Below are 23,399 nucleotides of genomic sequence, written 5' to 3'. Positions count from 1 at the left end.
TGAGCTGTGACATCCAGGAGGTCATTCAAAATAATTGTAAGAGTCTTGTCTGCCTTTGAGCTCTATGAATAAATGTTTAAGTAAAGCCCAGCTCTTTCATTTTGTGTAGTTCAACAGGCTGTTTGTATTTCATTTTATTCTCTGGCACAAGCCTTACTTTCAGCCTCTAATATTTATATGCATGGATTGAGGAGAGGTGGCTCTGCAGTTGGTCATTCTTGAATTAATCCCAGGGTTTGATTTTGTGTTTGTGGTTTGTGTTTGTGGTTTGTGTTTGTGGTCTGTGTTTGTGGTCTGTGTTTGTGGTTTGTGTTTGTGGTTTGTGTTTGTGGTCTGTGTTTGTGGTCTGTGTTTGTGGTTTGTGTTTGTGGTTTGTGGTCTGTGTTTGTGGTCTGTGTTTGTGGTCTGTGTTTGTGGTTTGTGTTTGTGGTTTGTGGTCTGTATTTGTGGTTTGTGTTTGTGGTTTGTGTTTTTGGTTTGTGTTTGTGGGTTGTGTTTGTGGTTTGTGTTTTTGGTCTGTATTTGTGGTTTGTGGTCTGTATTTGTGGTTTGTGGTTTGTGTTTGTGATCTGTATTTGTGGTTTGTGGTTTGTGGTTTTGGTTTGTGTTTTTGGTCTGTATTTGTGGTTTGTGGTTTGTGTTTGTGATCTGTATTTGTGGGTTGTGTTTGTGATCTGTATTTGTGGTTTGTGTTTGCGGTTTGTGGTCTGTGTTTGTGTTTGTGGTTTGTGTTTGTGGTTTGTGTTTGTGGTTTGTGGTTGTGGTTTTGGTTTGTGTTTGTGGTTTGTGTTTGTCGTTTGTGGTTGTGGTTTTGGTTTGAGTTTGTGGTTTGTGTTTGTGGTTTGTGTTTGTGGTTTGTGGTTGTGGTTTTGGTTTGTGTTTGTGGTTTGTGTTTGTGGTTTGTGGTTGTGGTTTTGGTTTGTGTTTGTGGTTTGTGTTTGTGGTTTGTGTTTGTGGTTTGTGTTTGTGGTTTGTGTTTGTCTTTTTGGTTTGTGGTTTTGGTTTGTGTTTGTGGCCTGCCTTTGAGTTTGTGGCCTGGCCCCCCTGACCTGTGAGCACTCAGGGACTGCCTTGTGCCCATCAGCTTTTGTAACACAGTGCCACAAGTGCCATGTGTTTGGAGCACCAGCTGTTCCAGCTGAATCCCTCTCCTCAGCCCTGAGCAGAGGAAGGAGCAGGAAATGCCTGTCAGCCGCGAGGCCGTGAAATTGTGTTAAGCGCCGCTCGTGAAAACGACTGGATCTGCTGTTTTAGTCTAAGCGCCTGGATGTTTTTTGAAATTGTAATTTTCCTGTGCTGCTGTGTGTAAAGGTGACCCCTGTGTGCTGGGCCCCGGGCAGTTTGCTGCAGACAGCTCATCAGCGTGATTCATTTGCCGGGGTACGCAGTCAGCACCTCCTGGCCAGCAGCCGAGCAGGATGGAGCTCCTCTCTGGTCTGCCAGGATATAAAGGCACCTACTGGAGATGCAGAACTCTCTGGAGATGCATTAAGGTTTGATTTTTGTGGCAGCAACATTTACCAGGGGCACAAAGATTATAACCCATCTTTTGACTCGGTAGCAGCGGGGCAGGGTCAGCAGAGGAGCCCCGAGCTCCTGCTGGAGAGGGAAGGATGAGTGATGCCTTCCTGCAGTCACTGCTCCTTCTGTCCCACCTTCACCTCCTCTACAACTGTTTAAAACTGCTTTTCGTTGCTGCCTGTGGCCACATGATGGCACAAATCAGTCAAAAGAGCATTGCTATGATGGAGCATGGAGAGGAGGTGAGGCTCCTCTCCCGGGCTCTGCTGGTCAGGGCTTACCCCTCCTCGCTGCTGTTTTGAGCCACAAGTGCCCATGATCACAGAGAGGGACAGTGGTGGTGCTTCAGACACATGCTTAAAATATAAACACTAGGAATAAAAAAAAAAAAATTAGAAGAACAAAACCAGTCCAAGACAGGAGCAAAAAGCATCTCTGGCAAAAAAAAATGTTGGCCTTTAAAAAAGGCTGGTCAGAAGAAAACTTTTATTCCTCTGATTTGTTTTGGGTTTCCCTTCAAAGGATCAGTAAACTTGCAGGAATCAGGGAACCCTTTTTATTTCTCTTCTAAATCCTGAAAATGTAATGTGCTGTATTTTCTTTGCAAGATGTGTAGGGAGAAGTCTGTTTTTTGACAAACAGTGATTAACAAAAATCAGTCTCAGCAGTTATTATGACATTTATTACTATTATTTAGCAATAAATTACTTATTACATTTATTATTATTACCACAACTTCAGTGGTAATAAACTAAATATATTGTACATAAACTTCAGTGGTTCCTGAATTGTGCATTGTCCACCTCCCTTCTTCACCCAGTGGCTTTAAAACCCTGCCCTAAATGTGTGTCTCAGCAGAAAACCACTTCCAGTTCACTCCTTGAAATGGAGAGGAAGGATGAAATTCCCAGCACCATTGCCTGTCTTGGGCAGGTTCGTATTCCCTGTTGCCATTAGAAACATGCAAAGGTTGTGTGTAGCTCTCAGGAGGTCTCTTGGGCTACTTTGAAAGATTATTGTGCCTTTATTAACAATAATCTTGTGAGTTCTAGATGTCTGGTCCTACACATAAGTCGGCAAAATTAAAGGGGGAAAAAAAAAGGGAAAAGAAAAAAGGAAAATCTTCATTCCTAAGCCCTCAGGAAGTTCCTCAACCGTAAGACAGAGTGCAGTCAAATCCCTGAATGGAATATGAAAATTCCCAAGCATCAAGCAAGCATTTGACATCTTTGTTAGTAAACAAACACAGCACAGTTGCATTTCTTGTGACACAGCAACAGCACAGCGTGTTCTGCCTCCCCCTCTCCTTGCCCTTTTCTCTGTTCTCCTGCTGCTGCTCCATTCCAGAGGCCAGTGACAACATCTGTGTCTCTTCCAAGCCGAGTGCATTATTCAGGCACTTGAGAGGGCTGTTTTCCTGCCCTTGGGTACCCCAGCACGCAATGGGGAAGATGCAGGAGTTCAGGGACTGCTGAGTGCTCAGCTGCTGCTCTTTTCCGAGTGAAGGTAACTGGTGAGCAAGTACAGCGTTTAGAAATAAAAGAAAATATTTTTCTGTAGGGAATGTAATTTTTGACCCCACAGCTGTTAGGTAAAACGAAAAAAAAAAAAAAAAAAAAAAAAAAAGTTGTTGCTGCACAGAGAGAAAAATTCTTGGTTTATTTTTTTTTAAAGAAGCAGAACAGCTTTGCTACATCAAATTCATTGCACTGTACAGAGAAAACACTTAATTTTGGAATCATGCTTTTAGATGTACATATCCAAACTTTATTTTTTATAGTCCACTGTCACTATTAATGCTTAGTGATGTTTTAAACTGTGTTTGTCATTCTTTTCCTTGTGAAGAATTTCATAAGCAATCCATCAGCTTTTCCTAGATTTTTTTTTTTTGACCTGGAATACAGAATTTTCCAAATGAAAAGTACAGTGCAAGTAAAATACAATCATACATTTTTTTAGGTTGGAAAAGTCTTTTAAGATGAAGTCCAAACTTCCAAGTCCACCAGTAAATCATGCCCCTGAATTCCTCATCTACACATCTTTTAAAATCCTCCAGGGATGGTGACTCACACAGGCAGCCTCTTCCAGTGCCTAACAGCCCTTTCCCTGAAGAAATTTTCCCTAATACCCAATCTAAACCTCCCCTGGTGCAATATGATATTCAGAATTTAATCTCATTTGGCATTTAGAGAAAACACAGGCTGAATGCTCAAACTTGCAAGAATCCCTTGAGTTTTTCACTGAACATGGAGAGTCAGGACCTTGGTTTTGTATTTCATCCAATTAAATTGCCTTCAGTCCCTGAATGCCATACTAAGAATCTTTCCACTAATTTGTATCAAAAAAAAAAAAAAAAAAAAAAAGAAAAAAAAGAAAAAAGATCATTCCCAAATTGTTTATCTCTGGTACCCATTGTGAAGTATGCTGTCAAGGAAAGGAATTAAGCTTGTTTGGGTAATATATTCTGAGCTTTGCATGGTGTTGCTTGCATGCCATGAGAAGTAAGAGTAAGTAAGGCTTCGAGTGAAATTAGAGCCAGATAAAGCAGAGTGTTGTTGCTTTCAGATTATCTGTAAACTTTAATTCAGTTCTAGGCCTGCTGGTTGTGTTGGAGCCTAGTGCAGGTTGATTTTGATGGCAGGGATGATGTGTTAGATGGAATATGGTGACTGGGTAAAGCAGAAGGACTTCTTGAGAGATAATTTGGAAATAATACCAAGCAGAAGAAAAGCTTAGGTCTACATGTTCTTGCAGGGGACAAAGTGAAGTGCTGAGGACAGAAAGGCACTGAAGCTTTAATGTGAGTGCAGAAAGAAGCATTCATACACCAAAGAAATTCTGTGGTCTCTAGGAAATGCTTTATGAAACCTTCCAGTCTTAATCTGCTGGATGGCTGGGGAGACAAGGGAGCCCACTGGAGAGCTCAGTATTTTTGTTTCCCAGACAAATATGCTTGAATTTGATGTTGCTTCCCCATGTCCTCTCTGGCAGGGTAGTGCTTCTTTTGCTGTGTTGCCCTGCTGGCTGTCACTGAGTTCAAATCAAGGAAAGTCTCAGGATCATGCTGTGAAGAACCCAAAAATCCAACACCCGACATCTCCAAGTGCCAGCTGCCTACAAAATGTCACTGACCGCTGTGGCAGCTGGCACTGTGTCCCTGTGGGAACAATTCTCACCTTGTGTAGCTGAAACCAGCCCATGGCATCACCACTGTGGCACGTGGCAGAAGGTCCAGGGGAGCACAGGGCAGTCTTTCCCCAGTGTTTCACTCCTACACCAGCTTGAGGTGTGCCCTGCAGACAAGACTTTGGAGCTGCAGTCCTACCCAGAGATGCAGCCAATAAGGGACAGTAATTTGGATTAAGCTGTAGAGCTCTGGTCTGGCTGCAGCTCTTAAGTGAGCTTTCTTCATTCTGAATTGTTCCCAAGACCCCTTTTCCTTTCACATCCTTAAAAAGTGATCACATTATTCTTGGGCTGTTGCATATGGGCTCGAATGGAATTTCAACTGCCTGCCTGACAATGATGAATGAATCAACTCCAAATCCCTTGATGTGGATCAGCTGTATAGCATAACAATAATATTGTTGTTCAACATTTATATTGAAGTAATACCGTGAGGAATCTCATCCATTCAGGGACCGATTTTGCTGAAACTGAATAAAACACATGGCGAAATAACAAGCCTTGTTCCAGAGACAAGGCTGTCTAAAAGACAAGCTGTAGCAGTGGAAGGAGACAAACAAAAAAGAAAAGGAGCAGAAGGATATAAATGACAGTTGCATCTTTGCAGGGCTTCACAAAACCTGGGTGCTGCTGAATTTTCTTGCATGGTTGATCTGCCATTTTGTTTCTAGATTTTGCTCATCCCTTTCCACTTTCATCTTCTTTACTTGTGCTGTCGAAAAAACTCTTAAACCTCAGGTTTTTCCTGGCAAAGTTTGGAAAATATTGGAAAAGCAAATTCCCCATGACACTTTGTTATTACCTTTGGACCAAATGATTTTAGTTGGCTTTCTGTACCTTGGCATCTGTGTTCAAGCTTACTTGTGTGAATTCTTCTCTGCAAGATGTTTGTGAAGCTGCTTGTCAGATTCTTGACTTAGACCCAACTGTGTTAAATCTTTTACATTCCCTCCCATTTCTCACTTTGTAATGTTTTCAAATTTGCAATTGGGCTTCTCTGGAAATATATCTATATATATTTATATATTTATTTATTTTTAACAGATCCTTTCTTGCTGATGTTTGTTGTTCCTTGTGTCTGGCAGGGGAGAGATTTTAAATCACTCACCTATTTGGTTTAACTATTTTCTCTGGAGCCTACTGCCACAAGTTTTTAGTAAAAGCAAACTTAGACCTCTTGTTTCAAAAGGATTAGGACATTCCCTTGACTGTTTCTGAAAGTCACACCCTGGTTGTACAGTGTTACAGATACGTTACTAAAAAAAAAAATAAAAAATAAAAAGGACCACATCTAAATTAAATATTTAAAATAAAAATATTTTTTATCCCATAGGTAAGCTCTGTGCATATATATGTCCATACATATGAAGGTGCTAACATACAGGTTAAAAATAAATTTGAGCTCCTAGGCCACATTCCTCGAATCCCACACACCAAGGTCTTGTTATAAATCTTAACAGTACTAGCTAGACATCATTTAGTCAAAGGATCTAAATACATAATTACTTTTTGGACAGCATTCTTCTAGCCTGGATGACTTGTGCCACACTATCTAACACAGTTCCTGTTACTTTGTGAGCTTTTACTAAGTTGGAAGCATCGGGTGATTATTGTCTAGTAAAAAAAGGTCCATGTGCTAAATTTAAATGCCAAGGAAAAGTGAGGCATATAATATACTATAAATTGCAAGTTGAGATAAGACCGTGGATAATTTCAAATGATAAATGCTTTAATTTTATTTTCATGGGAAGAGGCTGAAACAAGGCTGTACCTTGCTCTGAAATGACACAATAATTGGAGTGAGTACAGGATTACTGCATTTGTCCTGACTTAACATTTCATCAGGATCAGATAGAATTAATTTAAATCTGTGTGGTGTTTGTCAGAGGCCTCACACTTGGGCTGCAGTGCCCTCTGCTCAGCTGCAGAATAGGTACAGCCTTGGCCATTTTAGTATCCACCTGCAGTGAGGATGTTGCAATCCACATTTCACTCTGCTTTGGATCTTGATGATTTTACGGAGTCAGAAATATTTCTGGATGAATTAGGGAAGAGGGCTGTGTCTCTGCCAAGTGACTGTAGGATTTCTGCACTGCCCACTGGATTCCTGGCCAGCTCAAACACAATTTGTATATGAATAGAATGCTGTTATAGGGCTGGATTGCACTGAGAGGAAAAGCAAAACACCATGGAAAAAAACTGAGCAGAAGAACATTGAGAAAAATAAATATATGTCACTAAATTGCTAAAATTGGTGGCTGTGATTACTTGAGCGATATGTCAAAAATATATTTTGAAAAATGATGATGTGCCATTCTTGTGATCACGGCAGTGCTGAAGAAAAATGAAATAATGGGAGAGGGGGGATAAACTCCAAGAACAATTTTGCCTTTTAAAGCACATACCGTATCCCCCATGCCCAAGTTTGACAGTGTAGTCTTCTCAGAGATGCCTTTTGGCATCGTAAGCCTTAGTCAGGAAAACACTCAGTGGTGTCTGACAGAGTGTGCAGAAAGGGGAAATTTTGCTAGAGTTTATTGAATGATTGATGATAATTTAAATCCACTTCAGAAAAGCTGTTATGTTCTTGAATCATTTCTTGGCTAATGTGCTAATAAAAATGCATTGTATAATGCTACTGCTGGATTTCAAACAATTTAACAGCAAAAAGTTGCTTACTGAAGAATATTAGAGGTTCCTCCAGGAGACAGCTATACGGTTGTAATTATGGTGGCAATGAAGTGGCCCTTGTTTACATTTGCAAAACAGAGGGAAACCTTGCAAAAATCTTTGGTGATTTCAGGGGTGGGTTGAGCATTTAGGAGGCAATCACCTCTGCTCAGCTTCACTTCAGGCCCTGGGTAGGTCATGGAGCAAATCCTCCACTTCCGTGCACGTGAACAAGGTCAGTGGAAAGAGCCAGTGCAGGTTTATCCAGTGCAAAAAAGGCATTCCCTGGGTGCCTTCTAGCATCAGATGAGTGCTTGTTGTTTACCTTGACATGAGCCCCTGGCACAATCTCTGGTGGTGTCGTGCTTGCAGCTGCCCTGGTGGGATATGGACAGCACAAAGTGATGAAGTGGATGGAGACTGACAGGACAGCTGGGCTCTTTTCAGAGGGGCACAGTGACATGATGAGAGACAGTGGACAGAGGCTGCAATGTGGAGAATTCAAACTTCATATCAAGGATTGAATGTGTTTTTCCTCTGTGAAGAGGGACAAACACAGGGAAAAAATTTCCCGGAGAAGTTGCTGTCTTCACGTCACAATTACATACTCTGGGATTTGTCCCAGTGTACCTCCTGTGCTCATGGGAAACTTCAGCTTTATCTCTCTGAAGTTTCTCCAAGAAACAGAGATTTCTGTTGTCATTAGAAGCACTTTGAGAAGGATAGGGCTCTGAACAGAAGATGCAGTGCAATGGACAGGCAGGGAATGAGGCTGAATGGTTTAATAAAACAATTTTCAAATAAATTGCCTGCAATGCTTTGTGACTCCAGCAAGACAAGCCCCCAAAGACACAAACTCTTCAGGAAGCAGAATTCATCTGGAAGATAATTTTCAAATGTCTCTGTTGCACAGAAATCCCCATGCTTTTCCTGCCCACAGTGGTTATTCCTCTATTTGGGATTAGCTATTTTATTGTAAAATCCTGGCTTTGCCAAAGTTGCTTTTGGTATCAGTGTGGTGGGAACTTCACTCTGGCTTTTGGAATCCTTTGAAACACTTGTAGAGACAAATACTTGTTCAAAAGGAGAACCCTAAAGGACCAGAGTCATGCTTTGGTGAACTCTCTAGTCAGAGTATATTCCTAAATAGGAAGAAGTACAAGGGAACAACCTGTAAACTCAAATAATATCTTTTACTTGGGATGATGGTTTGATGGATGTGTTTTTCAGGACACTGCTGTGCATAAGAGAATTTGTTTTGGTTTTTTTCCCTATAACAATGAATTTGGGGAACATGAATCTCTCACCTCTGTCTTTCATCTGCCTAATTTTACATACACAAAATAAATAAAAGCAATCAGAGAACCACAGGAACTGCAAGATAAAGCGGATGCTTATGTGTTTGGTTTGCCATCTGCTTTATTTTGGACCAAATACCTGTGTATTCAGTCCAAACCCACTGTGTGCATTTCTTTTATTATCCATGCATGCTGCTTGCCTCATATTTAATGATATTTTTGTTATTTTATTACAACTCTACAGATATGAATTAGGTAATTAAAACTCCTCCAGAAAAATTTGAACACCTGTTCTGTGCCTTAAATATTGTTTACAGAATTCAGAAAGCTGTGAAAATTTATTTTGTCGAACAGATTCTTATTACTTTAAAGTGCTACACTATCCTTGTTCTCCTGTTTTGTGAGGAAGCTGTTGAAATCAAAGAGAAAGCTGGCTGCTACTGGATCTAATTATTACAAATTATGTGGCAGTTGTTGCAGCAAGAGACAGGAAAAACAAATTAATGTTTTTTTAAAAAAATTTTGTATTTAAGGCAAATCAAGTTTCCATGTTGCAAGGAAGAGTTGCTGGTGGCTACAACCTGATAATTTCAATTGGCTTTGCTCCACCAGCCACAAGGAAAACACCTGGCAAGCTGCTGCATCCCAGCCAAGCCTTGTTAACCTTTTGGCCTCCACAGTAACTATCAGCAGGCAGCGAGTCAGTGCTACTAATAAACTGGCATTAAAACTTCCACCTGCTAATAACATCTTATTGCTTTTCAGGATTAAATAAAAGGAAATGAGCTGTTTAATTGCAGTCAGAGAAATTTTGCAGTGTTGTTCTGCCTTGGATGGTGACTGCAATGCTGAAATGTGGTTAAGGACATGGCTATATGAACTGATGGCTTCAGAGGTAAGCCAGAATGGCTGTAACTATTCTATGTTAATTTTTGGCTTGTAGGAGGTGTGAAACATCTTATTTTTACATTAAAGTAAGATAAAGTGGGGACAGTCTTTTCAAAAACACATGTAGGCAGTTGTAAGCAAGTTTGTATTCATGCAACTTTTTGTTTTCCTCCTCATTAATGGTCTCCTTAATTATTCCACTTTATGAGGAATTCTTTGCTGGTTTTTAATTTGTTTGCTTGCCTCACAGCTAGCAAAAACCTCAATTCTGATTTTTTTTTTTGTGTGCAGCAATGAAGTAGGGGAGAGATATTACACTGTAGCCAATATTTTTATTCTATTAAGAGAGAGTTCTGCCATTCTGATTCTTCTGGAACGTGTGGATCAAAAAAAACAAACCTGGAGGAGCAAAAGTCTTGCCTGGCAGTCCCATGTGTGGGATGTAGGAGGATTTAATATGTTTGTCTGTTTCTTTGCTTCATTTCCCACTTCTTACCCTGATAACTTGATTATTTTCAGCCAAAGTCAGCTGGATTTTGAAGCACCAGCGATGCACCTTAGCCCCCATGGAGGTTTGGATTTTGATATGTTTTGGGACAAGGAATGCAAATCCCACTTCCTAAATGGGAATAGCAATGCCCTGCTGGAAGAGGGTTCATTTCCAGTGGGACCAACTTTACAATGGGTTTCCAGCAGAAAGTGATTTGTACAACAATGTTGCAAGCTGTCTGAGTTCCAACAATTCTAATAGCTTGAAATATGAATTGCTATCAAAATAAGATTATCCTTTTAAAAAGAGCCGTACTGCAGCAGTGCTTTGCTTTTAAATAACAATTCCCACAACGTGTTCCCACCTCCTTCCTGGTGGAGAAATAAGGACTTGGAGGGAGGGGCTGTAAAGTCAAGGGAAACTCAATTCATGTCAGCTCCATTTGGGGAACTCTCATTTATTTCTCCTGTGAGCCTTGGCTGGGTTGTCAGCATTGTGCAGCCTTGCTGTGGTGAACTGTTGAGAGGCAGCACCTTCAAAGACAATAAATCTTTAAAAGGACAAAGGGAAGCATTAATGTTCTACATGCTGTTTGAGTGTTTATTGTTCCCTGGTTTTCAGAGGAACTGGTGTTGGGAATGTTTATCCTGCTTTAAAAAAAAAAAAAAGAAAAAGACATTTCTTAGCATCTTTTTTGATCAAAACATTGGCAGAGTGTGTTTCTGCTCAGTTTAAAAGTGACTTGTGAACTGCGTGGACAGAGGAATAAAAGGCCACAATAAATTACATTGTATTTAATATTAAATTGTTATGTGGCAACAGTTTCCATCGAGATGGCTGCAAAGCAAAATGATTCCGTGGTGCACACTTGCCTTTCTGAAGGCCAGCAGGTTATGATAGATGAGATAAAGAGAATTTTGGGAATCTCAGATTTACAGGGGTAGCTGTGTGCCTGCAGCTTAATGAAGATTTTAATTGTTTTAATCAATGAAATGAGACATGCCACTCTGAAAAGTGTTCTGTGTGGTCTCTTAGAATGATGATTTTAGAACAAACATTTACAGAGCCTCAGGTCTGCATGTTCTGACTGAACATTTTAGGACTTTGCACACTGGAGGAAATCAGTTATGCCCCTTTTAATCTGCACCTTTCTCATATTAACATTTTTTTGTGGGGAAGTTCCTAGGGTTTTTTTCCCCCACAGTCAGGATTTCTGATTCTGGCAGCAGCCTGTAGCACACAGATACAGTCTCACAAAGACTGACTTCAGGTTTTGTCTGTCGAGCTTGACTCCCTCTTTACCTTTCTCTCTGACTCTTGTGTCCCTTCATCCCAGCTGGGACACAACTCCTTTTCTAGGGGTCCAGTGAGAGACAGATTGTTTATTCTCTTTGTATGTTCCTGCCCTGCTGTTGCTAAAAGTAGGGCAAGACTTTGGAGAAAATACTAAGGTACAAATCCAAGTGGAGATTAAAGGAAATGAACTGTCTGCCTGTCACAAAAATCCTGGAGCTGTAGCTTTGGAGCATGAAAACAAAGGAATGCTATTTCATGTGTTGCTGGCATCTCCCATGTATTGTAGACTTCATTTTAGTGCTCTTTATGGCACAACTCCTGCACTGAGGGGTTTCTGCTTTTCTTTTTCTCTAGGAAAGAGAGTTATAGCTGGGGCTATTTTGGCTCTGGGGTCTGAGCATGTTTACTGGTGGAAATAAAAATGTGGGTACCCCAGAGCCTCCAACCAGGCAGCTTCTTTTTGAAAAGCTGAGTGAGAACCTTTCCTCAAAAACTGTTTTTTTCCTAACATGTATTTTTTTTCCTTCTCAGTAATTAGAAACCAAAGCTGTTGATGGAAGACATTCTCTCCAGGATCCACACTTTTAACAGCAGTTCTGCCACTGAAGAGATGTGTTGATGGTGTCTTCAGGGTTTTGCTCCTCACTTGGTGTGAAGGGAGATGCCAGTGGCCTGTTGAGACATGGATTTGGTCTCCTTAGAAAGTGCTCTTGCTTCAAAACGTGGTGGGGAGACCAGCAAACATGAATGAGGGAGTATTTCTGGGTTTTGTCAGGTAACCCATCAATAATCACTACACTACAGCATGCTCTAGCTACCATTTACCCTGCATATTAAAATATGAGTGTTTGAAGTGAGCAGCAGCTCTCTGAAAAGCTCACTGCCAGGGCAGTCCTCTCTTCTTGTTGGCATTGCTAGTGGTCATCTTGCTTTCTGGTAGACTTTTCAGTATTAGCAGCATTTTGCCAATCTGATCTCATGTTCTGCTGATTTATACCTCGCATTCAGGTCTGCAATTTTCCAGTGCATATCTAAACCCTCAGTGCATAGTTAGCACAGTGGGCCTTGCAGAGCAGGGGCAGTGTACCAGGGATGGAATTTAAAAGTTTGTAGTGCCTGGGACAGTCTTCACTGGTGGCATCTGAAAGGCAAATGCAGCTCCACTTTCTGTTTATTATTTTATTTCCAGCTGTGGAAAAGGGATAGACATCAAGGCAGAAAGGCTCCCAAGAATCTGAAGTGAACATGCACAGGCATGCTGGTGCATTAATATGTATTACAGGCACATGGTTTCCCTTGCAAATGGGAACATCTCTGCAAAGAGTGATAAGCCCTGGGTTCCTTTTCTGTGACACTGCCTATAATTGCTAGGGAAAAAATGGGCTTAAATTTAAAGTTCCTAGAGCACTGCTCAGTATCCACAGAGTAGATTTTCAGCACTATTTTTAGCCTGTTGCTTGCTGGGTTAGAATGCAGATAGCTGTGCTCACTCTGGAGCTGCAGAAGTCCACAGAGACAGAAGACAGGAGGGAAGTTGTGCCATCCCTCTGATACCCGTCATCACTGAAGAGTTTTACAATTTTCTCCTCTTCATTACTGCCCAATATTCAACCTGTTTGCTGCTACAGATCTTTTGGCTACTGCTGATTGTCTAACTCTATTAATACAAAACTATCTTCTTGTAAACACTGGTCATCCAAAATGAAATGAATGGGACCAGAGCTACTGTTTGCCAGCAGAGAGATTATTCCTCAAGCAAAGATCAGTCTTGGGCAGTGGGGTAAAAAAGACACACTTTTTCATAATGGGATGCTCTATTAATGCCTGAGAAGCAGCTCTGAAGTGAAATGCTCTCCTAAATTATTTTTCCAAACCTGTTTAATTTCGTTAAATGATCTCGACAAATGACATAATGAATTGGCAAAATGAAAAGGGCCCTGTCACTTGCCACTCTATCCAAACTGTAAGGTAGGAGCAACTGTCTGTATTATACTTGTCTGAAGAGATATATAGGAAATATAAATAAAAGATATTAGTAGTACCCTTTTATTCCCATTGATCTCCTTCAGAACTTAGGTAGCAACGTAAAAACCTCATTTCTCACATATTTCCTCTCAAATTAGGTTTTATTTTTGCTTGACTACAACCTCACTTTTGCAAAAAACCACAAACTCTTCAAAACTCTTCAAAACTCTTCTAGACTAAAATAATGCTGGGGCAAACAACCATGGGTCAGTGAAACTTAGGGGTGGCAGTAGGGGACCATATAAAGGCTCTGAGATCCTTAGAACAAAGGGAAGCCATCAGATAGCCAAAAAGTGGCAGTCATACATTTTGTGTGCTGGATTGCACCTAAACATGAAGCTCCTTGATTTAAATTTCCTGCCATTGGCCAGCTGCTTCAATTCAGCATTTTGGGTGTATTTCCTGCTGCAGACAAAATGGGAAAGACTCTCTCTGGAGAGCCCTGTTTCCCTCAGGACAGTGTGTGGGTAAATCATTCAGGGTATTTCAGTTTATTTGGGATTGTAACTAAAGCCCACCAGCACACTTCCAGTTTGGTACTGATACACGAAGAACTTGTCTTCATTTTTGCAATAAATTTAATCTTCTTTGTAAACCGAATTTTAAGCATCATTGAACAGGAAGCAATACTTGTTTCAACATTTCAGTTGTAAGACAGAAGTCAGTTTACATAAAACTTGCAACTCCTGTGAATTTATCTGCGGAGTGGGTGGTAATTCAGTCTGGGGAAGGAAAATTTTTGGTGCTCTAAAATGTACAGGGCTGGCTAATTTTAAGACACAGCACCAAGGACTCATGGATGTGGAGTTAGTGCAATTCACTGTTTCACAGTGTTTGCAATGTGCAGGTCGTTTTCATATTTGCCAGGAGCCTAACACAAAATTATTTTTCTTTGTTGTGCTTTAGGATTCTGTGAGCTCATTCTTTTGATAACTCTGCTCCTCCACCTTTGTTTTGGCCCCTGCACACATCTAGGTTATAAAACTCCTTTTGCATAAGTTTCAAAGTCTCCTGAGTGCTCCAAGAAGCAACCCACCTTTTGGGCCCTCTGGACTCTATGAAACAGGAAAGAAGAAATCTGTGTGACAAGTTATAATAGTCAAGGTTAATTTTGAAGCAGTGTGTGTTCACTGCCTCTTAGGGGAGCATCTCGCTGCTTTGCATGCTGCTTACTTCTTTCTGGAGCTGGAGGAATGCTGCTTAACAGGATTAATTTGGCAGGCACTCCTGAGACTGTGGAAGGTAAACAACTGTTTCTTTTTTGTCAATATGGCAATTAAGGTCTGCGAGATTAAAGAAAAGAAAGTAAATGCAGTTTTGGCTCCTTCTGTCGACTGATGGCTTAGTGATCTTTTGAATGTTTAATGAAGTGCTTTGATGGTTCTGGAGTAGCAAAATCCAGATCAGATGTGAAAAATGGAAGAACAGTGAGCTGTGAAGTGGGGCTTATGTGATGCCCAGAATTAGGTGTGTGAGGTTTCTTACGCTCGAGGTTGATGTCCCAGTTTTGGTAAAGGACACTTCCCATGCAAGGGATGCTCTGAAGGTGTTCAGATGCCTGGAGATTTCTGCATTTGTTCTCTTTTGATGCCATCTTTACCAAAACCTTTGTCTAGTAATGAGTCTTGGGCTAAAGTAAGGAATCCTCCCCATGAAAGCAGCAAAATTGTTAAAAATATTTCCATGAACAGAACTGGGAATTTCAGAGTCACTGAAGGAGTCAGATGTGATGTTAAAGGTGATCTTTTAGCAGCCTTATAAAGCTGCTGGGACAGTTTCATTCTTAGATGCTTTGTTTACCTCAGCTGCTACAAAATAGGCTTTAACATCCTCTGTGGGTATTTTCTCCTTGTCTCCCATTTTGGGCAGAACACTTATTACCTATCCTTAAGGGGGTGGCTCTCCTGTCTCTTCAAATATATCTTCAGGGAATTAATTAAATTGTCTCTCTTAAAGTGGGTGGGCATTTAGAGGAGGTTTAATTTGAAATCAGAAATTAAAAAGGCCTGAAGTTAATTCAGGATGCTTTTTATATGACATTATACCTGGAGAAGCTGTCAGAGTGTTACCTGTGTGTAGTGGGAGGACAGCTCTTATTTTAATCATTTTATTCCCCATTTTCCCACCCCCCCAGTGCTGTTCCTTCTGTTTTCAGTCCCAAATCTGTTGCTTTTCTTTGGAGTGGGAAAGAAGTGAACCTTTGAAGAAGCAGAGCAGCAGAAATCCAGGTTTTGACCAAGACCCTAATATATTCCTCAGGGAGCTCTTTGTGCCTTTATTTTGGCACTCCGATGCTTTTATAGTGGCTTCAGGCCCTCTGGATCTTCTTCATGACAAATTCAGGGAGAAATAAATGTGATTGCCTTTCTGGCTAAGTGAAGAACTGTATCCATTCTGAATTGCCTCCCTTGACCTGTCCTGCTTTATCAAATTGAAGAGCAATGTAAAGACAGGCACACTTCACTTGCTGAGCAGCTGGCTTGCTTTCCAGAAGGGCGAGGAAGATGAGCCCTCTCCCTCTGGAGGTGCCGTCTGCTGCCCCAAAGTGATCCCTGTGAGGGGAATATGGGACACAGACAAGTCCCTGGGATGCATCCAGGGCTGCTGAGGGAGCTGCCCAATGCCTCTGCAAAGGTGCTGTAGGTTATCTTAGGAAGGCTGTGGTGGTTGGGAATTTTCTCCAGGAAAATGTCACGCCTTATTGTCAAGAAGGGAAGGAAAGAAGAGCTGGGGAGCTACAGACTGTTCATACCCTTTCCAGGCACTGGGACATCTGTGGAGCAACCTTGGAAAGCATCTCCAGGCACATGCAGAAGGTAACTAGGAACAGCCTGTACAGGTTTTTCCTGGTTAAACATTTCCACAAGGGCATGTTGCAATGGAATGAGAGGGTCTCCAATTGTAGTTATTTTGATGAGCTATGGGCTGGGAAAGCAGGCAGTGAGGTGGGTGAAATGTGGCTGTATGATCCAAAGGGTGGACATCAGTCACTGAGGTTGAAACAGTTGCTGGGTATGAGTTGTCTCCCTAAGAGCTCAATACTGATGCCAATACTATAAATATCTTTATTTGCAAGCTGGCTGATGAGATACAGTTCACTCAGCAAATACCTGTACCATAGTAAGCTGTTCTGTATCACTTCACTCTCTAAAACACGAGGCACTACTTAAACTGGTCTTTATCTTATGTGATTTGCTGGCTTTGGGGTATTTTTTTAAACTCCAAATAATACTTAAATGAATTAGTAATTAGTACTTAAAGTAATTAGTACTTAATACTACTTTTTCTGAGATTGAGTAAATCTCAAGGTAAGAATGAAATGGCCACTCACCATCTTCCTTGTGCTGATCCGTAGGTTTGGGCTTTCTTTTTCAGATTTTATTTTAAAGTAAAAGATTTGAAGCCAAGCATACAACCATAATCTCACTTCTGGCTACATAAAAATGTCAATGTCCTGGATGAATGCTCTTGAGGTTTTAGTGGCTGGAAGGTGACTTCATAAATCCCTGCTTTATTAAGATGTCTCTTGAATGTCCACACAGTTAGGTGAAAAGTAAAAGATGATTACTTACTACAGAGGTTACACCAGGTATGGAGTTTCTTCCTCTGACCAAAAGGCACTCGTGAAAATTGTTTGTAGTGCTTTGAAAGGAAATATGAAGGAATTCATAGTTATTGTAAAGCTTGTGTGCGTGAAATTGTTTATTTTTTTCCCCTCAGCTGAAGTTTCCTGCTTGACTTATTCCCAGTTCTTTCAATTTCCTTGCTCTTCCCAGCGCATCAAGTCACGGTTTGCAATTAGCACTCGTGACCCATGCAAAAATAGCAAGTTGCCCAGCTCCCCAAGTGATCCCTGCACTCCAGCTGGGTAAGAGCAGCCCTGGCAGTGCTCTGAAACAAAAATGCAGAGGAGAAAAAGACAATGACGGTGCAGCAAGGGGGGAAAATAAAATAAAAAAAGACAAATCCACTCTGCTAAAGCATTCTAATTGCTTTCTCCTGCCATCCCTGTGTTCATGTGCTTTGCCTTAACTATGTTTTGCACTGATATTTTCTGCATCACCTGTTGGGAACCTACAGCAGAGAGAGCCTTTCCCAGGGTGTGTGAAGCCCCAGAAACTCATTAGGGCAGCAGCCCTGCAAGGCAGCTCTGGGAATCAAACTGTGAAATTGCAGTTCCTCAGGAGCCCTGGGCACAGCCATGAGCTGCTGGAGCTTCCCAGGGACACACCACAACAACAAATGACGCTAAATCCCAGCAGCTGCCCTGTATCTGTTCTGTAATTTATGCTCCAGGGGATGGAATGGCAGAAGAGAATTCCATAAGGAAGTTTTTTGACAAAGTTCAGAGAGCAACAACCTTTATTCCTATGAGGAGAGGTGTAGAAAGGATTGTTTTTCAGTTTATTAATTTCTTATGGTTTCCTTGCCCCTGCTTTCCTTTCCCTAAAGCTTGAGTTTTTTAGACCAACAAAGACAGTAGTTTAAGCACACAGCTGTGGAGGAAGTTGTTACTTGGCTACAGTACATACAGGAATAGATTCTGGAAATAAATATTTGAAACTGAGGAGATTCCACTCCTGTGGGAGGACCCAGGCAGGGCCACATAAGATATTGCAGGTATGTGCATCTGAATCATGAGCACAACATGTAGTGCACACATTTCAAATGAACTTACATCCTAATCCTCAAAAATGTGGGGGAAATATACATGTAGTTCAGAAAATGCTGACTTCCAGTTTGTCCCACAGTGACTTTACCTTAATTATGGGTGGATCTGCTTGTTTCAGTGGTGCTGTTGAGGAAAGCACAAATTTACTGGAAAGTTTTCATATTTTTGTGTCCATCTCCTAGCAATAAAATGTATCCAAATCACAAAAATATTCCGTCTCAAGAGGATTAAAGCAATATTCCAGGAAAAACGCTGAATGTTACATAGAATGTAACAATATTTATGGAATATACATGTTTAAGTGACTGGTTTTGAGTGGCCATGTATTTTGTTCATTAATTTGGGTATGTGACCCCAGCTGTGTCTTTCATAGAGGCACGCGTCAAATTTTATTTCCTTTTGTGCATAACTTCACTACTCTAGGGAATCTCAAACTCTGTATAGTTATTTTCTAGGACATCTGATGTAGAGTTTGGAATTGCCTGAGATTTTGATTAAATAACTCCTTCCAGGTTGCAGCAAGAATTGCAAACCATTTGTTCAAACACATTTTCAAATATAAGTAGAGGGAGTCATGGTTAGGGAATCAATCTCATTTCTCTGTGTGTGTAATTGTGAATGTATTTGACAAAGTATTAATTGAACAATTGTTCTTCACATGAATCAAAATAATGGAAAGGGAACTAAAGCTTCCTGAGAAATTGCACCTCCAAATATGATGATACTTGAAAGAATTCTCATTGTAAACATTGCCATGAAACTATTTTCAGGGGAGGAAGGGGAAGCAAAGTTGCAGAGGTTATAAAAAGAAGCTGCCTGTCTCTGGAGGCCTGTTGGATGACAAAGGCATTATAGGATTCAAGCAATGCAATTAAGACCATTATAAAAATCCATTATAATTTTATAATTTATAAATTTATAAAAAATTATAAAAATTATAAAATAAAGAACAGACTTTTAATTATAAGTGTAATTAATTACTGGAGCTAACCAGTTCTAGGGATGAGGCAGAGCTGTCATTTGTCGTCTTTCCATTTACCCACTTGGTACAGAGAGCAAGATTAAAGATGGTGGTGACCTCTTCTGCTCTTGCAATCCATAAGTCCTGGCTTAATAACATTTGGACTCACAGTGAAGGTGACAGGATATGCCTGGCAGGCTGTGGTCAAAGCAGGATTTGAAACAGCACAACTTTAATAGAAGAAAAGCCTTTAAATGAAAGGCAAATCAGAGCATTTTGTGGCTAAAGGTAAAGCTGCAAAGCGTTTTAATTTAGTTTAAATGTTGCTGCCTCCATGTATTTGAATTTATCTTGCAGATAGTTTTCACATGGAAATTGCAGTTATAAGTTTCAGTACCACAGGATGCAATTGAAGGGACTCTCTGTTTCACTGGTAATTGGTAAGTGGTATTTAGAATGTGTTGCTAGTGAATTATTTATGGGCTTTTGTGCCAAAACTGAGCTTGTAGGAATAACAAGATGCTGGCTGGGCAGGGAAGAGGCTCTTTTGTGAATCAACCTGTGAGATGCAGGTATTTGGCTGCTGTTGTTTTTTTCCTCCAGCTGGAAATGAAGCAGCTGGAAGGATTAATTAGGATTGAAGCAGATAAGGGGTTCTCTGCAGGAAGCACGTAACAGGCTTTCTTTTGGACACCGGGTGCTTTTGAAGTTCTTGATCAGAAGTAGATTTAATTCCCATAATTGCTCAGCTTTTGAGGAGTTTCTAGGCTTGAGATTTGCTGCATCTGGAGTGTTGTGGTACAGAGGTACTTTTCCTCAGTTATCAGCACAGTCAGACTCTGTGTTTAGCACTGATTGCCAGAGGTCTTCATCTTTTTGAATATGAGTACTGAAAAGTTGGGTTGCCCATGGTGTATCGTATAATTTTGCTCATTGATGACAGTTCAGAGAGCAGAAATAGTGAGGTGTAACTAAAGCTTTTCTTTGTTGTTGCAGTTTGATTTGTGTGAAGCTTCTCTTTCACCCCAAGAAAGGAGTCTCTCACCACTTTGGAGAAATCCTCCAGAGTTCTGATGTGTTTGTATGAGCACTTGGGTGGAAGACTCTGCTTAGCAGAAGGAATCACATACTTAACAATGGTTTTTTTAGTCTTTGACATCAATTTCTCCTTCAATAAACCAAATTTTAAATGGTGGAGTCCCAGCTACCCCTATTTCTGTTCCCTGTATCGTCCTCACTGCTAGGGGTGCACGCCATGGGTACTTTCCAGGCTGCTTTTTGGTGCTGCCAAAAAGGTTTTCAGCCCCTTTCACCCCACTGCTGTCCCCCTGGGAGAAAAGCAGGGCTTTTCAGTTCTGCTTTTGGGAATATGAAGGCACTGTAGTGCAGACAGTGCTTTAACCTTGTAAATGCATGTGCCATCAGGTTGGGTCTTGTCTGTTTAACATCCAGCACGTAGGACAAGGTTCTTATTTGGAAATGAGGATGCGTGAAGTCACCGGAGCTGTGGCTTCCATCCATAAAAAGGGACAGGGCATGAGAGAGCTTCCTCTGGCAGTGCAGAATGCCTGAAGGTGAACATCCCAGCTCCTAAATAAAACCAAGGGGCTTTCATGCCTAAAGGGATGGAGGAAAACCCAGGAGTTTCCTGACAGTCCTAAATGTGATGAAAACCATCCACTGCAGGGGATATTACTGTAAATCTTTGTCTGCCTGACAGATTTACCTCTACTTGCTTCCATAAAATCCAGTGTTAATGGCACAACACCTATTAAGCTGAGGTATTTCTAGGTGTACTCTATCACTGTCTTTTACTGGAGAGTTTGCATTATTCCCAGCGTTTCAGTGCTTATATTAGGAAGCAATTCAGACTGAAAATATAGCAACTTTCTCTTGCTTCTCAAGGACAAGCTTGTTTCTGAGCAACCATTCAGGAATGACAGGCAAAATATTGGAAATAATAAGGCTGAAAAATACTGTGCTCCAGAAGGGATGAGATTTATTGAGATGTCTTTGGTTACTTGAAGGAGGCATTCATGAGGTGCCAGCTAGATTCTCATGTTCTCTTAGTTGCTTTTTGCCTTCTTTTCTGCTGTTTTGGGTGGTTTTTTGCACGTCCCAGCAGCTGGGGAATTGAGAAGGTTATCTGTGGAGCACTTGATGGACGTTTACATCAAACCAATGATAGCAGTGAAGAGAAACAAGAACTTCTGCTTCACCATAAGAACTGTAGGTGAAATTATTGAAACTAATCTGGTAGAAGTGTTCTTCCTTTCCCTTAGTTTTGGGGTGTTTTAGGGCATCCACATCATGAGGAGAACCTGTGGCATCAGTTACCAATGGAATTTATGATTGAACTGATCCAGCTCTTGCATGGAATTAGTGAAGGGAGAATTGAAGGATAAATTTGCAAGGAATAAAGTCAGTGTCCTGCAGGCTGATTCCCTGGTACTTCCATGAGGGAATATCAGTGCTCCTGAAGGAGTGATGTGCCAGTCTCTCCCTTCAGAAGTTTCTAAGCACCATGTGATGCAGAAGGGGTTTGGAAAGCCTTTTTTTGTTTCTTTAGTACCAGACTTACAAAGCAGCGTTTCTTTCTGAGACTGCCAATATGCTCCTAGATTTTCTTGTGGTGCTAATCCTGCATCTTGTGCCACACAGCCAGAAAACTGCATTACACAGAAATGGATAAAAGATTCTCTAGTCTTTGAAGGGATGAAACATGCTATGTGTGCCTCCAGCCAACAAAAACCAGCAAAACATGAGTTTTGTGGGTTCTTTTTTTTTTCGTTTTTGCACGCATAGTTCAGTTACCCTCCTTGCAGAATCTGGACAGAAACCCCCTAAGAAATTAGTGGATATTGGAGAGCAGCAACAGCAATTTGGGGCAAAAGGAGTTTCATATTGAAAGAGCGTGACAGCCCTTTCCCAGTGCAGTTCTCTGATATAAAAAGCAAATGTTATATTTTCGCAAATACTGAAGTACAGAGACAACCTCTACAATAGAGTTTCACCTTTTGATTGGAAAGGAAAGCTCAGTGAGCATAAAGAGTGTGTGTTCTGCACCAAGAGAGGATTAAAGGTCAGCACCGGGATGAATGCAATAACAGCCAAGGTATTCTCACCTCGGCATAGCCTGGCTGCTGCACGATTTAGGGTAAAAATCGCACCCTGTGGTGTGATGAGGCAGCAGGGTGGGTTCCTGCTGGAGCCTGCTGGCCAAGGCAGTGCAGAGGAACTGACACCAAAGACATCAGGGGAGAGGTTTGCCAAATCTGTGCCTGAATTGCTCACCTGCCGAAAGTGCAGAACTCTGCAGCTCTGGGAGCATATGGAGAGGGGGAGCACATCCCACAGTGCCAGCTAATGGAAATGTGTGGTGTGAAGTGAGCTAACAGGGGTGTCCCATACCCTGGGGAGATGTACATCCTTCCAAAAAAAAAATAAATAAAAAATGCAAGTTTAATTTGTAGTCATAACCTTGGGAGAGTTTATTTGCTTCATGCTTCTAGTAAAAAATAAGTCTAGATACTGGGTGTTCGGGGTGGGGGCTGTTCTAGGGTTTCTTGATTCTAAAATTTGTTATTTATGGATCCCTCAATTCTGTGAGCTATTTCAAAGCCATTCACAAAAGGGGTATACAAATGAGTGGTTTTGTTTTGTTGGTTTTGGTTGAGTTTTTGGGTTATTTTTGTTTTGTTATTGGCTTTTTTGGGGGGGAAGATTGGTTTGGTTTTGTTGTTTTTTTGGTTTTTTTTTAAGAGCAGTGATAAATCCCCAACTCAGATTCCATACCTCCAATGGCAAACTTCTGGAAGTTTGAACATCAAAAAGTGATGGTCATTGCTGACATTACCTTTGTTTCCACTGGTTTTAGAAGAGCTAGTAGTGGAGAGAAAATGTCAATAAAGTCACCCATCCTAGTCCAAGTGAAATTGCGGCATTTGTGGGCCCTACTTTTGTGAGGGATCTGAAGAGCTGAGAGGGGAGGTTTGTACAATTGCACTAATCATGCAGCATTGAAGGGGAAGTCACTGGTTTTCTTATTTTTCAACAGGTTTTTCTTTTTTCTGGGCCATTACAGTGACATGTGACATGCCTAGAGATATTCCTTTATAGGTTTTAATATTTAGCTTTCTTTGCTGGTAGAAATTAATGTGCTCCACAGCCATGCCATCATTATTGTGTTGTGATTCCATTGCTACCAAATTGTGCTGAATTTTACAAGAAGGGAGATTGAAGGATAGGAGGGAAACAATGTCTCTAGAATAGCCCTAGGGGCAGTGGCAAAGTGCCATTTAGTCACCATCTCCTCAGTTATTCACTAATTCACACCTCCCCTTTGCTCTCCGTGCTCCCTTTGACATTTCTGTACGAGCTGCCTACTCTTTA

At 41.0% G+C, this 23,399-nt stretch overlaps 1 long non-coding RNA gene across 2 annotated transcripts in view; it reads left to right on the top strand.

Annotated features, from left to right (window-relative positions):
• The first annotated feature begins 9,445 nt into the window (after positions 1-9,445).
• LOC148184960 (uncharacterized) overlaps positions 9,446-23,399 on the top strand; it is a 46,451-nt gene continuing 32,497 nt past the window's right edge. For both annotated transcript variants that reach the window (XR_015771882.1, XR_015771883.1), the window contains exons 1-3: positions 9,446-9,570; positions 10,083-10,135; positions 11,881-12,124. This is a non-coding gene — a long non-coding RNA (uncharacterized LOC148184960). The remainder of the gene's footprint in view (positions 9,571-10,082; positions 10,136-11,880; positions 12,125-23,399) is intronic.

Source organism: Pseudopodoces humilis, chromosome 2, assembly GCF_049639895.1.
Source record: "Pseudopodoces humilis isolate 2021_Gansu_Grassland_sample_001 chromosome 2, ASM4963989v1, whole genome shotgun sequence".
In the NCBI taxonomy this organism is placed as follows: Eukaryota; Metazoa; Chordata; class Aves; order Passeriformes; family Paridae; genus Pseudopodoces; species Pseudopodoces humilis.
The sequence above is the reverse complement of the archived record's forward strand: the minus strand, read 5'-3'. Positions and strand labels throughout refer to the sequence as shown.